Source organism: Vidua chalybeata, chromosome 13 (genome assembly GCF_026979565.1).
Source record: "Vidua chalybeata isolate OUT-0048 chromosome 13, bVidCha1 merged haplotype, whole genome shotgun sequence".
Taxonomy (NCBI): domain Eukaryota; kingdom Metazoa; phylum Chordata; class Aves; order Passeriformes; family Viduidae; genus Vidua; species Vidua chalybeata.
In genome coordinates, this window is record NC_071542.1 from 20,343,616 (window position 1) to 20,357,070 (window position 13,455).

At 51.2% G+C, this 13,455-nt stretch overlaps 1 protein-coding gene and 1 long non-coding RNA gene across 3 annotated transcripts in view; one reads left to right on the top strand and one right to left on the bottom strand.

Annotated features, from left to right (window-relative positions):
- CTDSPL2 (CTD small phosphatase like 2) overlaps positions 1 to 9,782 on the bottom strand; it is a 32,463-nt gene extending 22,681 nt beyond the window's left edge. The window contains exon 1 of the mRNA XM_053954745.1: positions 9,700 to 9,782. The gene's annotated coding sequence lies outside the window, so the exon portion shown is untranslated. The remainder of the gene's footprint in view (positions 1 to 9,699) is intronic.
- A 173-nt stretch (positions 9,783 to 9,955) lies between these two features.
- On the top strand, positions 9,956 to 13,257 carry LOC128794534 (uncharacterized). 2 transcript variants are annotated; one of them, XR_008433173.1, is made up of 3 exons: positions 9,956 to 10,052; positions 10,437 to 10,537; positions 11,452 to 13,257. It is a non-coding gene; the product is annotated as an uncharacterized LOC128794534 (long non-coding RNA). The 2 variants fall into 2 exon arrangements; XR_008433172.1 differs by having other exon boundaries at positions 11,778 to 13,257.
- Positions 13,258 to 13,455: the final 198 nt, after the last annotated feature.

The window sequence follows — 13,455 nt, forward strand, 5'->3', positions numbered from 1 at the left end:
TTTCCCTCATGAATACATGCTGAAATCCTGACTCTTTCATAGCCCATCCTGACTTCTTTCCCGCATGGAAAACTTCATTCTTACAAAATTGCAAATCTGAGATTAATTTGTGCACGTACCTGAGTTAAAACTGACATGAAAATAAGTTCTAAAGGTTTAACAGCTGTACTCACTTGTGAGTGATACTATGTTTTTACCCTTAAAACATATTATTGAGACATGATGAACTTGAAACTTACCCAGTCTCAAAAACTTGCCTGAAATGAATTTCAGGGACCTGTCTGGTTCCGTCACAATGAAGCTATTTTATACATTTTATTTTCATTATCCTTTTTTTACTCCCTGTTTTGTTTTGGGTGAAAAATCCACAAGAAAAAAAACAAACAAAAAACAACAAACCTTGTTGCCTACTCAATGGAAAGTTATAGGAAGTTCCTGCTCAATATTCCAATAATACAAAGTATAAAAAACACAAGCTACCAATGACAACAGAATTTTTTTAGGGTAAAACTGCCTTGCATCCACACTGAAATGTTTCCAGTCGATTTCACCTTGAATTTCACTTCTTTCTTCCACAAGATAATCACCTCCAGGTTGGTCTAATGCATCTCTGTCACTTTGAAAGGCACAACATGTAATGAAATAAGAACTTTCTGGCTGTGAAGTGGCAGATTTGGCTCTGCAAACAGCCGGGGGATTGCTCTGCTGAGTGAGGAGATGGTGTTTGGCTCGTGCCTTGCTTTGGGAAGTTTCTGTCCGAGGGGCTTTTTGAGCTGGGAAAAGGGGGGCTCTGCACCTGTACCACAGACCCGTGTGCTGCAGAGGAAACCTGCGTGGCTGAGTGCCCTGATCCCCACACACAGCTCAAAACCTGCATGGAGGGATCCTAAACCAGAGAAATCAGCAGGAACAAGAAGTGCTGCTATCACCTGGGAGCTTACACGGCTGTTGGGTTTGTTTCCAGTCATTCCCCAGTATCAGGAGTGAGCCTGGCCTCTCCATCAGAAATCCCTGTGATGAAGGAAGCACTGAGCCACCTTCCAAAGCCACACAAGTGGTTCATTTATCACAATAAAAAGCAGCTACACTAGAATTTGGGAAAGTTTTCCAGACACTGAGGAGACCTGAGTTAACTTAAATAACAAATTTCATGCACATTACCTTAAATACCAAAGAAATATTTGAAAAAAGTTAGCTGCCACCTCTGTGCCGTGTGGTACATGACAGAGCACACATCACTTCTCACCAGCAGTGCTGAAGAAACAACTCAGCAAAATTGTGGCAGAGTAGAAATGTTTTCCTGGAGGTGAAAGGAATGCTGTCTAATTCCCATTCCTCCTTTCCCTTCATCCCTTCCAGCCCTGCAGCTCCTTTGTCCTGACCCTCCAGCAAGCCATGTCTTCAGGCTGGAGCGTTTCCACATGGGAATAAAACATGTAACTCCTGGCCCAGGAAAGGACACCTACAGCACAGGCTTCATTTGCTCACTGCACTCCTTGATGGGCTCTGTCCTTCAGCACAGCAACACTGATCAGCTTTTCCTAGAGAAAATGAGGCTTATCCAGCTGTCTGTGTGTCTGTCAGTCCTCCCTGGGAAATGCAGAGCCCATGGACCAGCATCAACCCAACATCACAGAGGAACAGAAATTTTAAATATACTCGGTTCCTACAAGGTGTCTGAAAGTTCAGACCTCTGTAGGTAAGACAGACCCTCCAAGCATGCCAAGTAAGCAAAAGATGGCCATGGCTCAGTCCTTACACACAGGCACATTCCACCGTGCTTCCTTGCTTAGCCCACCAAATATTTAAAAACATTCAAGTAGGAAAAAAATTCCTTGCTTCATCCTTTTGGTATCGCGCATGTTCTAAAACAGAAATGAGTGCTGTTGAATTCTCTCTGAGCACAGAGGGCAAGCAAAGCCCACCCAGCTGAGTTGAAGCAAGCATCCACTGCAGAGCTCAGTGCAGGAGCAGGGCAGGAGTGTCCGTGCAGCCACAGGGAGGGAGCAGAGCTGAGCAGCTCCTGGGAACCCCACACAGAAAGCTGCACAGATTCTCAGGGCTTTGCCTCCATCCTGTGGGTGCTGCCCGGGGCTCTGAGCCCTCTTTTACAGCCTCTCCACCCCGCTTTGTCCCTTCCCTGGCTGCCGTGGCTCCTCCCTGCTTTCCCCAGGGCTTTAACACACCTCAGGCATCCTCTGCCTGCTCCAGGGGGCTGGGACAGAGACCTGTCCCCTGTGAACCTTGGGAAAAACCTCCTCTGCTCCCCTCCCAGTGCTCTGCTGCAACTGGGGCCCAGTGCAGGGTGTGCCAGCCCGAGGTCAAACCCAGAACCACAGAGAACATCCCACGGCTGTCACCACCAGCCCCGTCCCAGGTCTGGGGTCACCACCAGCCCCATTCCCTGGTCTGGGGTCACCACCAGCCACATCCCAGGTCCAGGTGTCACCACCAGCCCCATCCCAGGTCTGGGGTCACCACCAATCCCATTCCAGGTCTGGGGTCACCACCAGCCCCATCCCAGGCCCAGGTGTCACCACCAGCCCCATTCCCAGGCCCAGGTGTCACCACCAGCCCCATCCCAGGTCTGGGGTCACCACCAGCCCAATTCCCTGGTCTGGTGTCACCACCAATCCCATCCCAGGTCCAGGTGTCACCACCAGCCCCATTCCCTGGTCTGGTGTCACCACCAATCCCATCCCAGGCCCAGGTGTCACCACCAATCCCATCCCAGGCCCAGGTGTCACCACCAGCCCTGTCCCCAGGTCACCACAGACCCCACAATGCCCCGAGGGAGGCAGAGAGCAGCGGGGATTTCTCAGCACAGTCACTTCAGTGCACAACCAAAACCAAACTGTCGAAGGAACAAGCCTTTACCCCGTAATTCCCACAGACTCGAGCCAGCTGCAGGCACAGAGCCTCTGGAATTCCCAGGAAATGGCACAGGAGCAGCTACACACCCTGCTCACACCTCAGCCCCAGCCAGCAGGGAACAGAAACCCGTCGAGTGACAAAGAGCAGAAAACCCTCTCAAAATGGCTTTTTCCTTTGGAAAGCACATACCAAAGACAAATGTTTATTTTCTAACCTTAAACTATTTCATGGTTTGGAACCCTGTTATGTTAATTGACTTAGGATATTTCTGTATTAACTATTAATCTTTGAGATGGACCATTATCAAACCTTTTCAGGTATATAATAAACCAATTACTATCAAAAGAGAATTATCTTCAAATAAGTCCAACAGGGTAATTGCACCTAACAATTAAGTCTGACACCTCTTCACCTGAACCTGGATCTCTGCAGCCCATTTTCCCAACTGAGCTCCCAAAGACCTTTCTCTTAAAAGTACCAATGAGCTTCATAGTCCCTAATCAACACAAAAGTAAAGGACTCTAAACCCAGTAATTACAGTTGTTTAGGAATATTAATTTAGCTACAATGAAGTCCTCAAAAGTTTCTTCCAAATCTTTAAGAACATAAAAGCATCAAGATTAGACTAACTTTATTTTCTCCCGTAATCTTTATAATTTCTGGCCTGATAAGCAAAATAAACAAGCTTTTCCAATTGTATTTAAATTGATTTAACTACAACTGCTTGGTCTTGACAGGAGCTCAAGGTGTCAGACAAACTGAGGTAGGTAACTCAATCAAACATACTGAGTTAAATCCCTCATTCACAGTGCCTGCAAGTACCTTGAACATTCTCGTAAATATTCCTGCTATTTATTAAACACTTCCTTTACTTTTGGCATACTGTTTTCCCCCTCTGAAAACAAACCTTAAACCTTCGGTGTACCCTCTGCCTTGCTTTGGCAAGCCCCAGCCCAGAAGTGCTGCCCACAGAGCTCACCAGGAGCTGTCTCTGGCTCTCCCTCTCTGTTTCCTTTCTGAACTCGGGGCTGGGGCACATCCCCCAGCCCACACTGCCAGGAGCAGGAGCTCAGCCCTCACCTGCAGGACTCCCCTCCCAGGTGATGGGCTGGAATTGGGTACCAGGTGTCAGCCAGCAGCCCAGGGCACTGTTCCATATAAAAAGAAGCCTCCTGCCCCTAAATGAGCTCCCCCCGGATGGTAAAATAGAGAAAGTTCCAGGATGGGAAGAAAGGAGCGGCTCAGGGGGTGCTACATCCTCTGGAAGGGGAACTGGAGGATGAAGCAAGGATGAAGGACAGGTCCTAGGTGTCACCTGGAGCCAGGGGACCCCCTCCTCCTCCCTGGAGCAGTGCACACCACACACAGCAGTGCCTGGATGTGAAGCAGAGAAGGGCGAGCTGGAGGGAGCGGCGGGCTCTGCCCAGCACTGCAGCCCCTCTGGACACAGAGCACCCCAAAGCTCTGCCTAGGCTAAGGAAACCTGCCCTAGGCTGGGTCTAACCCAGCAGCCCTCCCAGGCAACCCCAGCTGTCGGGAGAGGGAAGGGAAGGGGGAATGCTGCTTCCCCCCAGTCAGGCAGCCAGGCTGAGAGGCTCCCGGAGGGCACGGGCAGCCAGGGAACCCGTGTGGGGCTCCCCACTAACCAGGCTGCTGCTGTGGGGCCAGGGAAGCCCTTGTGGTACAGCCTCAGCCTTAGATTGAATTACCTCCCTTCCACTAATTAGCACCTCCTAAAGTACAGGGTAAATCAAAGCAATCGTGGGTTAGAATGGCCTAGGGTAAACTGAGTTATGATCTAGACTGAATTGGTGCAGCACAGGCCAAACTGCTCAGAACAACTGCTCTGATTTGATCAGAGTTCCTGCTACTTTATTAACTTAAATTAGCTATTCCCAAACACAGCCTAAATAAGGACAGGATCCCTCCCTTCCCTGTGAGGCTTTGAGGATGCTAATGAGCCCTGCAGCATCAGCTGCCTGGCCCTATTCTGCTGCTAACAACACTCTTGTTTTACATATATGGTAATTAATTTACAGGTAAATTCTAATCCAAATGCTATAGAGTCCTAGATTCTTTTCTCCTACTTACAGCTGGAATATTAGCAATGACTAGCAGGATGTATTTTTTGCAACTATGCTCCTTTAAGTAAGTATCCATACTTAAGTAAGCTTATTTTCCAGATGCTGTGGAGTTAACAGCTCCTTTTAGTTAAACTTATTTTCACAACAGTATTATACTTTAAATTATACTGCTACACTAAATACTATGGACACAGAACTAGAGGTGTTTCATGCATCCTAACTAGACTCCTCAGCCACCAAAAACGAATTCTGAATTCAGTTAGGGATAACTTCTATTCCCATCATCTCTTTCCTATGTAACTCCAGCAGAAGCATCACTTGGTGGGCAGTGGATCCTTGCTGGATCTAATGCAGCACAGGCACTTCCTAAATATTGGCTTTAGGGTTATTTTTAGCAGGATGCACAGAAATCTCACTGATGGGGCTGGACTCTGAAAACTTCCCCCATGGGGAGCTGTATTTTCAATGTCCCAGTAGAGCAGAGATCAATGTGCTGCTGAGCTAATCCTGTCCACCAGCAGCTGCACACTTCCTCCCCCTGGGCTTGGCCACAGATCCTGGGATTACCAAAACACCGACCCATCAGCTAGGGAAACTGAGGCAGCAAAGGCTGCATCTCCTCAGATCCCACGTGGATCCCGCAGTGCTGGCAGAGGTGGAAGCACACTGCAGGTTGATGCTCAACTCCCTGTTTTCTTACAGCAGATTGTCCTGACAAGGGTTTTCCTTGGATCACAGGATATGATGACAGAACTTATCATTTAAGAAGTTAAGAGCACCTTAATCAAAGTAATTACTGAAACTGATCTGATTGGGAAATAATTTATTTAGAAAAAGTTAGGACTGCCAACTGGGAAGCTCCGACCCAACCCCTGAGCTGATTGCTTTAGATGTGGATGATTTCCCACTTAATTTTTCAAGTGCTATTGAAAATGTCTTCATCTGTGAATGTCAAATATTTATTTTTCTAAAACACGAAATAATGGCCATCTAGGCATCTCAACATGTAAACAACATGTCAGATAGGCTTTCAAGCACCGGGGTGTGTGTGAGTTTCTCTGAAGCAATCGGAAGAGCTGCACCTCACTGCAGCTCCGTGGCACTCCAGGGAATTCCCCCGGGACAGAGCCCTCGGCAGGGCTGGCACGGCCACATCCTGCCTGGGAGAGCTCCTCTTAAACCTGCTGCTGAGAGCTTGCTCTTCCCTCCCAGGATCCCAGCAATGATTCCATTTGAACTGTCTGCCCCCTGAAAATCACAACCCATCATGGAGCTGATTAATCAGCTCTGCACTTGTGGTGCGTATTTGCATTTTCTGAAGACTTAGTTGGGATGTACAAACATCAAATCGCACAACTGTAGAATGGTTTGGGTTGGGAGGGACCTTAAAGCTGATTCTGTCCCACCCCCTGCCAGGACAGGGACACTTTCCACTGTCCCAGGTGCTCCAAGCCCTGTCCAGCCTGGCCTTGGGCACTGCCAGGGATCCAGGGGCAGCCACAGCTGCTCTGGGCACCTGTGCCAGGGCCTGCCCACCCTCCTAGGGAGGAATTCCTTCCCAATATCCCATCTAACCCTGCCCTCTGGCAGTGGGAAGCCATTCCCTGTGTCCTGTCACTCTAGTAAAGGGTCTCTCTCCATCTTTCTTGCCGGCTCCTTCAGGTCCTGGAAGGCCACAACGACATCACCCTGAAGGTTCTCTCTCTTCTCCAGGCTGAACAATCCCAATTCTGCCAGGCTGCCCCCACAGCAGAGCTGCTCCATCCCCCTGATCACCTTGGTGGTCTCCTCTGGACTCCTTCCATGTCCCTCCTGTGCTGGGAACCCCAGAGGTGGGAGCAGAACCCCAGGAACTTTTCGTACACAACAGACAAAAACCAATCTGCTCTTGAAAACGCACAAGAGACGGTGACAGCGATTCAGGGGCCAGCAAATGAAGGGAATTCATTCAGACTTGGTCTCTTACTTTCTGGGCTCTGAGGAGTAAGAATCACCACATCTGATCTACTGTCAGTGATGAATGAGAAAGGCACTTGTGGAGAGGAATGCTCCCGAGGAATTGCAGAAGAAGGATGCAGTCACAGAGGGAGGCGTGTGCGAGGGGCAGCCTTTAGCTCTGGGATAACCTCAGTGGTCCTGCACCGACATTACCAAAGTGCAAAAGCCATCACCCATCAGAACTGGCTTCCCCAGGGAGACCAGGCTGAAAGCACACGGATGGGGCAGAACTCGGACAGGGTTTGGACAGGGCACAGCTGCACACCCATAACCTGGAAAAGGCACTTTTAGGGTTGTGTGATTACTCATCCAGCTGTGATCCTGCAATGATCACAGTGGTGCTCTGGAACCCCAAGGCACTGTCCCAAAAGGGCAAGAAGTCTCAAGCTCCTCTCAGAGCACACTCGTGTCTAGAAATACGCAGGAATTTTAAATTTATGTCAAATTCCAGCCCTACTTCATGCATCCTGCTTTTACAGACTCCCAGAACGGCTGAGGTAGGAAGGGAACTCTGGAGTTTCTCTTGTGCAATCCCCCTGCTCAAGCTTTTCTTGCAAGTTCTTGCCAAAATAGTTCAGCCTGACTTCCAGAATGGTTTTTACAAAAATGTGCAAGTGCCCCAAGTTGTTCTTCCCCTTACACCTGTGGAAAAAAGTTTCTTCCACAGGAGTGAAATATGGGCACAGAAATCTGTCAAAGGAGCACATGTGATTCCCAAAGTCTCCTGCAAACACGATTTCTGTTGGTGTCAACCTCATGGCATTACAAGAGGTCAAAGAAAAGCCAATGCAGTATGGAAAAACTTGGGAAGGTGAAGACTGTTTCCTTTTGAATTCTGACAACTTTTTCTGGTTTTTTAACTGCTTAATGCTACTGAGCCTCTGACAGTGTCACATCCTCGTGCTGGGGAATCACCACCCTGGAAGGGACTTACCAACACTCGAGGTGCAAGGCTGGGGCTGGAAAATCACCTTTCAATTATGAAATGCCCCAGCATACGTGGAATGTTTACATCCTTAGAAAAACGATCCAACTGTCCCATTCAATCTCCAGGGCAGACTGACAGGGGAATTTTTCTTTAATAAAGAACTTTGATGGATCAGGAATGTCAGCTTTAGTGCACACTGCACTGACTGGAACAGGATCAAAAGTAAGTTCCACACAATGTTTTCAGGGGAAAAGAGGAGAATGTTTCATGGAATTTAAGTTGGGATTTGGCTTGCATCCTAGAACATATATCTTGTTATGAAAACTGCTGAAACACTTTTAAGTGGGCAAGCCATAAGTGTCCTTGGAGCTATCCAGTCAACTGGAAGTCACACAGGCAGAACCTCCTAAAGCAGAAAAGCCTGAAATTGGGAGGGGGGGTGAGGGAGGGGCAAGTAATCTTGGAATCCTATCTGTTATCCAGAACGGCTCCCTTGTGCCTACAGCATGAAGTAGTTACAACTTGTTTTCTGCTATTGTCACAGATCCAGGACGTTACTCTGGCTAAATCATAATCTCTTCCTGCCTCAGTTCATCCATGTGCAAACCTGGCTCGCTAACTCTTACCTTAATGTGTCATGGGGCTTAATTAATAACACTTAGGTCTTTTAAGTCCTCTACAAACATTAACTACTTCTTGTAACAACTCTCCAAGGTATTATTATCCCCATTTTACTCATGGAGAAACGGCAAAAGAGGTTGTCACTTGCCCAAGGCAACAGAGTAATAGTTACACTTAGAGATGCTCCTCACGGGCTACTCTAACAGTGGAAACATGTCAACAAAGGCAAAGGCAATAACGACAAACTCGAAATTACTTTTAGAAGTGCACCATAAGCATCTGGAAGGCGATGGAAAATCCCTCCCAGAAACAATAGGCTTGGGACCAGAAAAAGCATCACAACTGTCACCGCAGAGAACGAAGTGCCCTGGACAGACCTAGGCTTGAGCTCACCCAAGCAGCCTCACGCAAACAGCCAGACCTGTCCTCTCGAGCGCTCTTAAGTACCATAAAATTGAGCAACAGGCTTGTACAGTGCTCTCCAGTAACACCGAGCGAGCAGATAATCAATGTGGTATGCAGCATGCTAATTCCTTCCGCCGCGTTCCCAGCGGGGACCGGCAATGCCAACAACGGCCCCGGACGGCGGGGGTCCTGCCCGGTGCCGGCGACGGCGACAAAGTTGGTGTCCCCCGCGCCCCGCCGCGCTGACATCCCCGGAGCCGCCGCCGGGAGCCCTGCCCGGGCAGCGCGGAGCCCGGCACCCGCCCCCGCCGAGCCCGTCCCGCTGCCCCCGGGGCCGCTGACAGGCGCGTCCGGCGCTGCCGCCCCGGCGGCGACAACGCCGCCAGCAACAGGCGCGTCCTGCGCGGGACCCGCGCGGGCACGGCCCGCGATGCGCCCGCAGCGCTGCGGCTCCGGCCCGGCCCCGGGGCGCGGGACGGGCCGGGCGGGCGGGACCCGCCGCAGGCCTCGGCCTGGAGGGGCGGGCGGGGGGTGTCAGGCGGGGTGACACCGCTCCGCCGCTCCCCGCGGCAGGGCCGGCCCGCCAGGGCTGCGGCCGGGGCTCGCCCGGGGCTCCGCGGCGGCCGCGGGGGGAGAGCGGGGGGGGAGGCAACGCGGCGCGTCCGCGGGCAGCGGGCCCGCCGCGGGCAGGCCCCGAGGGGACATCCCGCCGGTCACTCGGAGCGGCCACCCCGCGCCCCCCACCTGATCCCGGGGCTGGGACCCGCGCGGCTCCGCCGCGTCACTCACCTGCGGGAGCGGGGGCCGGGGAGCGGCGCCGCGGGGCCGCGCTGCGGGCGGGCGGGCGTGCGGGGCGGGCGGAGGGGGCAGGCGGCGGCGGCGGGTCCGCGCTCCGGGCGCTCGGCGCTCAGCGCTCAGTCGCCATTTCCCGCCTACCGACCCGCTGCACCGCACCGAGGGACCCGGATGGCAGCGGGGCCGCCGCGCAGGCGCGCCCGGCCGGGGGAGGGGGCCGGGCCGGGGCAGGCCGGGAAGGAGGGAACGGGGCCTGGCAGCGGCGGCGGGAGCAGCGGCGGCGCCTCGGAGGAGGAGGCGCGGCCGCTCCGGTGTCCTGGCTCCGGGCCGCGCCGCCGCGCCGGGAGGTGAGGGGAGAAGGGAGAGGGGGAGCTCTGAGGGGACCGCGGGCGCGCGAGCGGGGAGCGGCAGCGAGTCCCGGCCCGGCCCGGCCCTGCCCGCGGCTCCCGGCCCGGCCCGCGCTCCCCGGGAGCAGCGGCAGCGCCGGGCAGCACTCGCCACGGACGGACAGACGGACAGACCGACGGACGGGCAGCGCAGCCCCGCGGCTCCGGCCGCCCCCTCCCCGCGCTCCCCCGCGTTCCCCCGGACCCTTCCCGGCCCTGCTGGCTCGCCCTCCGCGCCATTCCCGAAGCGTAGGGCACTGCTGGCTTGCGGTTTCGGTTGCTGTTTTAAGTCGCCTGTGGAGTCTGTTGTGAAGTTTTGTTTCCGCTTTCTCTTTTCTTTTCTAGGCAGGCTCTTTGTGTGGGAAATGCTGAGGATGCTGCGTGATTTACTGTTGAAAGGGCTTAATGAAGCAGCTTGGCCACCTCTTGCAGTATAGGAGGATGTGGTGAGGTTACATTTCTCATCTCAATGCTACTGAATTTAGATGTCTTAATTTTTCTCTTGATGATCACTTTTAGTTACCAGTCTTTGTAACAGAAATCAGTTCTCAGGTTCACCTGTGCTATGGCAGGATTACATCTCAAGGTACTGCCCAGAATGGAAGGTTTTTACAGCAGTGTCTGGCATTCTCTAATTTAGCAGTAAAGACACCTACACGGGTGTTGTGTTTCCTGGTACCTGTTGACTCCCTGCTTAGCTTTTGAACTTGGATCAGATTATAGAAGTCCCAGCTCTCTAGTCACCTAAAATATTTATTGGCTTGTTAAAGAGAAGCACATCTGCTGCTGTGAAGCCAAGATTTGTTTTAGAATTCTGCCACAGGACTCTACTCTTCTGTCTTTAACAGAAGACATTATAAAGCTAATTTTACCATAGAAAAGAGGTAGTAAGAAGGCAGTGGAAACTCATTCAGAACAGGGAACCATATTCCTTTAGAGCATTCAAGTATTTCTTGTGAATGTTTTGTGAATGATCAGCTGTGAAAAAGGTTGGTTTGGGCATGTTAGAGCCTCGTTAAGATGGTTTGGCAGTCCCTGAGGAGGAACCTGTATGGCAGGATAACTGTGTGATGTCTCACACTGTTACCCCAAAAGGACAGTCACTGATACTTAGAAAGTGGGAGTTTTGGGAAATGGTGGGTGGAAATACTCTCTCAAGCCATGTAATTAAAATGAAACGAGCGGCCAGAGGAGCTGATCCAGCAAGATTCAAAACAAGCAGGAATTTGTGTGAGTACCAGCACGGCCAAAAACACTCTGACAAGAGATTAAACGTGTGACTCAGGGTTCAAACTGCTCTTTATGGCAATGAGAACTGCCCTGTTCTGGGTAACAGGATATCAAAATTTGTTTTTCACAGTGCCTTGTGCTCTCCTCGAGTTCCCTGGTGCTGAATTAGGGAGAAGGGGCTGGACTGGCAGGAAAGGGACTATGGAAAACCATCTTGCTGATGGTGCTGCTGTGCTGTTCAGAGGTCCCCTGCTGTACCCTGCTCCCCACGGAGCACAGCCTCAGCCCCGTGTGGGCAGTGTGAAAACCCCGTGCCGGCACACGGAGCCTTCGGAGCTCGGAATGCGTGTTTGGGCCAAGGAGAAGGCTCAGCTGGCAGCACTGGGCTTCCCCTGGCCAGGGGATCTGGGCTCCTGAGATGTTTAAGGAGCTTTACTTGTTTGCTTCACTTCACAGAGAAACTGAAAGCGAAACGTGCACTTGTCAGAACGCTGCCCGTCAGTGGGATCCCAACTGCTCCTTGAAGGCCGTTCCTCAGGGTTTAGGATTTCCTCCCAACTCTGTCTCCTGAGCCTTGTAGAGCCCTTAGCTCTGTGTTTATACCTCATATAAACCATCATGCTCTAGACTGAGCTCCCTGATGGTGCAGAGCCCGTGTGGGGCAGGTTTCTGCAGCATCTGCAGCTCAGGGCTGGGTGGGGTTTATTCCAGCTCCAGTTTCAGTTTAACTTCAGCATCTGGCACTTCTCAGCAAATTCAGGAGTCTTCCTTGGGTTTATATGTTACTATTGCCCATTTCCAGTGTTTGCTGCTCCTGTTGCCTTTCCAAAGGGAATCAGTTCCACTGGGTAGGTGACCAGAGTTGAGAGAAGCAGCTCCCAGGCTGTGCTGCTGCTCCATCCCCGGCGTCTGGGAGCCAATCTGGCTGTCCAGGAGCAGCTCCAGACTCGCTGTTCTCACTGCAGACCCTCCAGCTGACAGCAACAGGGACTCATCTGCTCCCAGTCCCCGCAGAAACACACGGGAATGAGCCTTGTGTTTGATCTGGCACAGTGCAGCACTGGAGAGTGGCATGAGGCATTCCTCCAGGGATGGAAATGCACAGCCACCAGCAGTCAAACCCGCTTTGGGAAGTTAACTGTAGATTATCCATCCCAGTAATCCCAGTGTGGCTACACAGGGTTTCATACAGGTTGAGGAATTGGAGTATTATGGTTTCTATATGGGCATAAAAATGTTCAGGCATAAGTATCATTACTCTGTTTCTGGCTGGCTTGAAAATTCCACTGCACTCTCATAAATAGGGAGAGGTGGCCCCGGTTGGTTTTGTGGGTTTGTTTTCCTGTTTTATTTAAACTACAGAAATCTGGTCTCCTCAGTGCTGGAGCCAGCTGGAACAGCAGGACACTGCTCCTCCTTATAAAGTGCCTAATCTCACATTTTCTAGTTCATTGCAGCAAGATTTGATGCTATCAAGTATTGTGGTCAGTCTCCTCAAGGAAGGGTGCCAGGTCACTTCAGCTGGAAGTTCCCTACTTGGGTGCCAGGTTACTGAAAGCTCTCTGTATTTCCTGGAGCAGGGATTGCAGACAGATTTATGGCAGGTGGAAATTCTCCTTAATAGGGATAAAGGAGAAAGTTTTCAGACAGAGAATTTCTTCAGAGATGTGTGTGTACAGGAAATGGGTCCTGCTGAGAGCTCAGGACCTCCAAAACCACCACATGAATGAGCATTGTTCAATCCACTGCAAACTGTAAACAGGGGCAGTAAATAGATTTATAGAGAAGAAAACCTTTTGTACTTTCTGTATGTACTACTGCAGAACACTCACTCACCAGCTCTTCTGTCCTGCAGGCTTTGGATTTCCCACTGTTGCTGGGTTTGCATATATGAAAATGTAAAATGGTAACATTTAATAAAATCCACAAACCATTATCTTGTGTCTGTTTCTTGTCACTTCAAAGTATCTTTAGCTCTTTGTAGCTATTAAAATGCTGAAAAATACGGAGGTTTGTTTCACCCAGAGCTGGGTTTGACCTTTTGGCAAGACCCTGCCCCCAGCAGTTTGGTTTTCTTCATTTTGAAATTAAAATAGGTTCACCAGTGATTCTTTGTTTTTGTGGGATCCATGGG